The 6,749-nt window shown below is 34.8% G+C and overlaps 1 pseudogene; it reads left to right on the top strand.

Annotated features, from left to right (window-relative positions):
- Window positions 1-2,098: 2,098 nt before the first annotated feature.
- LOC140532045 (glyceraldehyde-3-phosphate dehydrogenase-like) lies at window positions 2,099-3,053 on the top strand (annotated as a pseudogene).
- The last annotated feature ends 3,696 nt before the right edge of the window (window positions 3,054-6,749 follow it).

The raw sequence follows: 6,749 nt of genomic DNA, 5'->3' as shown, positions 1-6,749 counted from the left end.
TTTCATCCATCTGTGTTGCATTACATGTGGTATTAAACCAGGATCTTGGCCCTGGATGGTGTTGCTTGTGTTTATTTGTAGCACGGATAAAAATATCATCAAAATCAATGAAATACATAATCCACAAAGACATTCTGGTCACAGGGGGAATAGCAAGGAATGGATAGTTCATGTGCAAAAAATAATAAAAACAAAAACAAGAATGGCCCCTGGCATGGCAAATAGATGGGACACTTGTGGGTGGACATGGACAGAAGTCTCACAGGCTGGGAGGGAAAAGCTTGGTAGTAATGTGTACCAATGGCAGGAACATCCATATTGATGATCTCAGAGAACCATGTCAGTATCTGAGGATAGATGGGGTACACTATTAAAATTGTTGGGGAACTCAAGACATTCCTGTCCCATGGAAAACCATTCATTTGAAGTAGATGTGAAATTGCACGTACTATAGAATCATAAATTATGAGTAAAATAAAACTTAAAGGTCATTGAGACCATGCCCCCTTTTCTAAATAAGAAAACTGAGGCACAAAAAATAGTTTAAGTAGTTTGCCCAGTCATATAGCAACTGTGTGTCTGAGGCAGGATTCAAAACCAATTCTTTTTGACTCCCAGTCTTGACCCCTTTCTTCTACTTTATGCTTCTTCTCAAAAATTGACCTTACACAAACCTCACAACAGAGTGATATCATGAAAAGAGTACTCATAATGGTGTTAAAAGACCTGGATGTGAGATTCTTTGTAGAATCTTAGGTTTAAAGTTAGAAGGAACCTTAACTAACAACTAGGTATTTTATCATTTTTACAAATGGGAATTGAGGCTAGAAAGAAAAATACATTCAGTCAAAGTTGTAAAGGTAGAAAATGACAGGTCAAAAAATCTGATATGAAGTTCTTCACAGGAACATAAGTTTAGATGTAGAACCTTAAATGGTATGTGCAACTTCCTTGTTTTAAAGATTGAGAAACTGAAGCCCAGGAAGAAAAAAAAATGACCGAAGTTATATAGGCTGAGAATGACAGATCTTATTACTAGGTTGATGAGATCATAAAAAAGACAAAAATACATACACAAAAATATTTGTAGTAGCTTTCTTTGTGATAGTAAAGAATTGGAAATTAAGGGGATGCCCACCAATTGGGAAATGGCTGAACAAGTTGTGGTAAATAAATGTAATAGAATACTGTTGTGCTATAAGAAATGACAAGCAGGCAAATTTCGGAAAAATCCTGGAAAGCTTTACATAAAGTGATGCAAAGTGAAGTGAACAGAACCAGGAGAACATTATATCCAGTAGCAGCACCATTGTGCCATGATCAGCTATGAATGACAGCTCTTCTCAGCAATACATTAATCCAAGACAATTCCAAAAGACTCTTGATGGAAAATACTATCCACATCCAGAGAAAGAACTGATGGAGTCTGAATGCAGATCAAAGTGTGCTATTTTTACTTTCTTTGCTTTTGTTTTTTTTTTCCTTTTGCAAATTATGATTTTTCAAACTATTTCTTTTTTCACAGCATAAGTAATATGGAAATATATTTTACATGATTGCACATACATAACCTATACCAAATTGCTTACTGTCTTATGAGGGGGAGAGAAGGGAAAGAGGGAGAAAACTTGGAACTTAAAATCTTATAAAAGTGAATGTTAAAAATTGTCTTTACATGAAATAGAATAAAACAAAATACTATATAAGTGGAAGGTCCTGAATTTGAACACAATTCCTTCACTCCTAAACTTGTATTCTTTCTATTGCACCATGAGGATATAATAAGGCAACATAGAACTCAAAGCCTTTTCCCAACAATGGACTAAGATGCCTTTTTTCTGATTGCGAGAACATTCATTAGCACAGAGTTGATATTTAGCGATTCATGGACAACAATTTAACTTCCCTGATTCTCTGTTCCTCATCTATAAATGATAGCCCTCTGCAGCATCTAAATTCAACAGAGGATTTGGGAAGCTTAAATGATATAATATGAGTAAAATGTTTCATAAACTTTAAAATACCATTTAAAGACTCTCAGCTCTTCTCCTAATCTTGGTGTCAGGAAATACAGTTTAAACCTCATCCCTAAGACAAGATGATGAAAGTTAGAGTTAATGGATTTAGCTCTATTGGATCCCTTATAAGCACGGATGTATTAACCTCAGGCAGAGTGGACATTATAGTCATCTATAACTCTACCATTATCCTTAGATCTATGGTTTCTATGTTCCAAAATAATTCTGTCCATGACAAATACAAGAGTATTGTCAAGACTGAGAAGAGAAAGCTAGTGATCAGTAGTAACACTATTTCTATCTTTCAATGGTGTGTTCCTACTGATTACAAATGGGCAGACTCTGGACCTGAGCTTGCAGTGGAATGCATTGTCATCTTTACCACTATGGAAAAGGCCAAAGCTCACTTGAAAGGTGTAGCTAAGCATGCCATTTTCTGTGCCCCTTCTTCTGATGCCTTCGCTCATGATGGGAGTGAATTATGAGAAATACTGTAATTACTTTAAGATTGTCAGTAATGCCTAAACTGCTTGCCCCCCAGCCAAGGTCATCAACAACAACTTTGGCATTGTGGAAGGATTCGTGAGTATTTCATATTATTGCTACCCAGAAGGTGAGAAATGGCTCCTCTGGCAAGTTGTGATGTGATGAATGTGGTACTGGCCTTTATCTCTACTTCCACTGTTGCTGTTAAGGCTGTAGATAAGGTGATACTTGAGTTGGATGAGATGCTCACAAGCATGAGTTTCCATGTTCCTGCTCCCCATGTATCTGTTGTGCATCTGGCCTGCTACCTGGAGAAACTCAACAAATATGATGGTGTCAAGAAAGTGGTGAAGCGAGCTTCAGAGCATCATTCATGACCCTGAAAAGTTACCTTGGACAACATGTAAGAGCAAGTTGTATCCTCTGACTTTGACAGTGACACCCATTTTCCTACCTTTGATGGCTGGAGCTGGAATTACCTTCAATGACTCTTTGTTAAGCTCATTTCCTGGTATGACAATGAGAATAGTTAAGGGAATCATGGAGTAGACTTCATGATCTTCATGGCCTCTAAAGAGTGAAATGGAAATTCATGGATCTTCATCCCTAGCCAAAAGATGAGTTCCATCAATGGCAATTCTACATGCGTAGCCTATTTTCCTGTGCTGAAGATTCCATGTCCCATTCACAGTCCTTATCCCAAAGTGCCCCTGTAGTAGGAGAAAGAAATATAGAGTCCTACATTATATACCATCAATAAAGTCACCATATTCAATGCAAATAAGATGTCACATAAAGATCCGACATTATTATTATAATTATTTTAATATATATACCCAATATTCAATCTGTCTTAAAGGTGACCCTTTGATCTCCCTAATTAAATGCCTGCCTCTTTTTCCTATTCAAATTCTGCCTTTTCTTCAATGTCCTGCTCAAACCTGATCTACTTAGTGGAACTTTTCCTGACTACCTCAGTGCATGATATTCTCACCCACTTCCAAAATGTTTGGTGCTGACCAGCCATGATTCCAGGATGTGGCTATGGGCAAGGAGGAAGAAGTAAATACATGCCTTGTGAGTGCAGTACTTCAGGGAGCAAGAGCACTTTTGGGACAGTGTGGCTGGGGGATGTAACTTGTTTAGAGAGGAGATCAGAGCCTGAGACTGGATCCCTGGGCAGAGTTCAGAAAATAACATTAAGGAGGACCTGAAGTCTATACCCATGACTCAGAATTAAAACCCAATTATAATGAAATAAAATACTAAAAATAAAATAAAAATAGATAAGCAAAAGAAAAAAAAGGAACCCAACCATAGATAGCTACTATGGTATAAAAAAAGAAATCTCGGTTCATATTCAGAAGAAGATAATGAGGTTAACAAAAACCTCTCCTACCACAAAGAGTAACATCAAATGGTCACAAGCCAAAAAATATTTCTTGGAAAAGCTTAAAAAGCACTTCAAAAATCAAGTAGACCAAGGGAAAATTAAGGGAATAAAAAGAAAAACAATCCAAAACAATATGAAAAGAAACTTAGCCAACTGGAAAAAGAGGTCCAAAATCGTTAGGAAATAGCTCCTTGAAAACTAGAATTGGGCAAGGAGAATTAAATGACTTTATAAGATAACTAGAAGTTATACAACTAGAAAAAATAGAAGAGAATTAGAAACATCTCATTAGAAAAACAACTGTTCTGGAGGACAGAATGAGGAGAGACAATAGAAGAATTGTAGGACTCTGAAAGTTATGATAAAAAAAGAATCTTGACACAATATTAAAATACATTATTAAAGACAATTGCTATAAGGTTCTAAAACAAGGCATAAAGTAGAAACAGAAAAAAAAATCTCCTGTTCACCACCTGAAAGGGATCCCAGGATGAAAACTTACAGGAATGTCATAGCCAATTTTCAAAACTCCTTGATGAAGGAGAAAATATTGCAAGCAACAAGAAAAAAAAAATACTGAGGAGATACAATCAGGATTTCACAAGATCTAGGAGATTCTATACTAAAAGACCATAGGTCTTGGAACATTTTATTTCAGAACAAAAGAGCTAGGGTTAAGACCAAGAATAAATTACCCAGAAAAGTTGAGTACAATACTGACATTTAACAAACTGAAAGATGTTCAGGTATTTGTGACAGAAGGACCAGAACTAAATGGAAAATCTGTTATATGAGATCCAGAAGAACTATAAGGAAAACACTAAAGAATAATTATAAGGGAATTATTTAAGGTCAAATGTCACTCTTTATATATGACATGTTATCACAATTTTTAAGATTATTATAATTACTAGAGTAGTTTAAAAACAAAAAGGTTGGAGCTGAATTATTTATAATGGGGTGATTCTAAGCAGAATTGGGAAGAAAAGGTAAAAAGAAGAAATTGTCTTATACAAATAGGGGGAGAAAAAAGGAAGAGCTGATGCACAGGAAACAAGTTGGAGTGGAGGCCTGGTAGTGCTGGAACCTTACTTCCATTTGATCTGGGTTAAAGAAGGAACAACATATATTCCTAAAAGGGTATAAAAGTCTTCTAAATTTAAAACAAATAATAAGAGGAGGGAACAGGATAAGGGAGGGACTCAGAAGGGTGTGTAGATTAAGATTTAGGAGGGTAGGGATAGAGGAAAAGGGAGGCACTCTTAGAGGAGTGAGTGGAATAAGGAATGGGAGGGTAAGAGGAGGCAAAGTTACTAGAATAGGGTAAAAAGAGAGGTGAGGACAATAGTGAATTAAATAGTATGGATGAAAATGTACAAATGACAGTTATAACTTTGAATGTGAATGGGATGAATTCACCCATAAAACAGTAACTAGTATTACCTTCTCCCTCCCAAAAAATCACAGCTACTTTGTATAAATATTATATATGCTTAATTATCTACATTTCGGGTTACTAGATAGAATATTAGACAGCAAGGAGTACTAAAACTCTCTTTTTGTGGTCAAGAAGAACAGTGGTAATTTCCTGCTTCTTCCACCTAAAAGCTTTGTGAATCTAAGAAAGTCATCTAACCACTGCATACCTCCATTGAAGACTGGAAAGTGTAGAGAAATTGTCTATCCCTATCAGTGGAGAAAGTTTCTACCCTGGGTATTGCTCCACCTAATGAAATTACAGGTCTAAAGCCAAACATAAAAATTTTAAAAAGATCTCTATATAGAACAGGTTTTTGATAAATGTTTGTTTGTTACGTCGGTAGTTTAAAGTGTGTCCTGTCATAGTCATATCAAATGGCACAATTAATAAAACCTCCTCATATGACATTAGGTACTATTTTCAAGATCTGATAAATTTCTGTGAACATTTCTTTAAATTACAGTAAAGGATTCATTCATTTCATCCAATTATTTTTAGATATTTTAAAATAGTAAATGAATTGTAGTCTAGATTAACTGTACATTACCTTTGGTGAACTTCTCTACTAAATGGGATTCTACAGAGAACTAATGTTAACATGTAAAATTATCTATACAAAAAGAAATCTAAATTATCTATATAAAGGACTAATGATAATTTCATAATTTTCCAAAAGTATAAAAGTCTAAGCAATGGGATTTATGGAAAATGATTAGCACATTTCTTATGCTAAATTTCATCTGTCTACTCTTATCAATCCCACAGTAAAATTGGAGTGCCTATCCTCTTTCATTTGGTTTCACAAGCATTGTCTTTTGCACAATAAAAAAATCTTCAATCATTGTCTAACATCAGCTATGTTTTATTTGTATTGGTAATTTTTGTAAAATATGATGATTCTTGTGTAACATTCAACCCAAACTTCATAAAATTTGATGTTACAATTATTTCAGTGTAGAGTTCTATAAGTTCACTAGAGAATAAATGTACGTTTCGTACTTGTAAAGATTCAAGAAAATAAAACAAAACTGATATAATATCTGAACTGGAAATTCCCTCTAGTTTGTAAGGATTCATCCAAAATTATTTCTGTCCCGTGAAGTAACTGATAGACTGTTATCCTGGAACTATAGTATTCTGGACAATTGTCTTAGCAATCTTTTCCAATGATCACTTAAAAATGAGGTAATGTGTACACATATATGTGTGTATGCCTTCATTTATACATATACACACATGTTCATATGTATGCATGTGTATATGCACACACATGTATCATACATGTACACATATGTGTATCCATATATATTGGTAGACACACATATGCATATATTCATACATTTCCCCAAAATAGTTGAGTACAATAATTAAT

This window comes from Notamacropus eugenii, chromosome 3 (assembly GCF_028372415.1).
Source record: "Notamacropus eugenii isolate mMacEug1 chromosome 3, mMacEug1.pri_v2, whole genome shotgun sequence".
Lineage (NCBI taxonomy): Eukaryota > Metazoa > Chordata > Mammalia > Diprotodontia > Macropodidae > Notamacropus > Notamacropus eugenii.
Note: the sequence above shows the minus strand (reverse complement) of the source record. Positions and strands in the feature narration are given on the sequence as shown.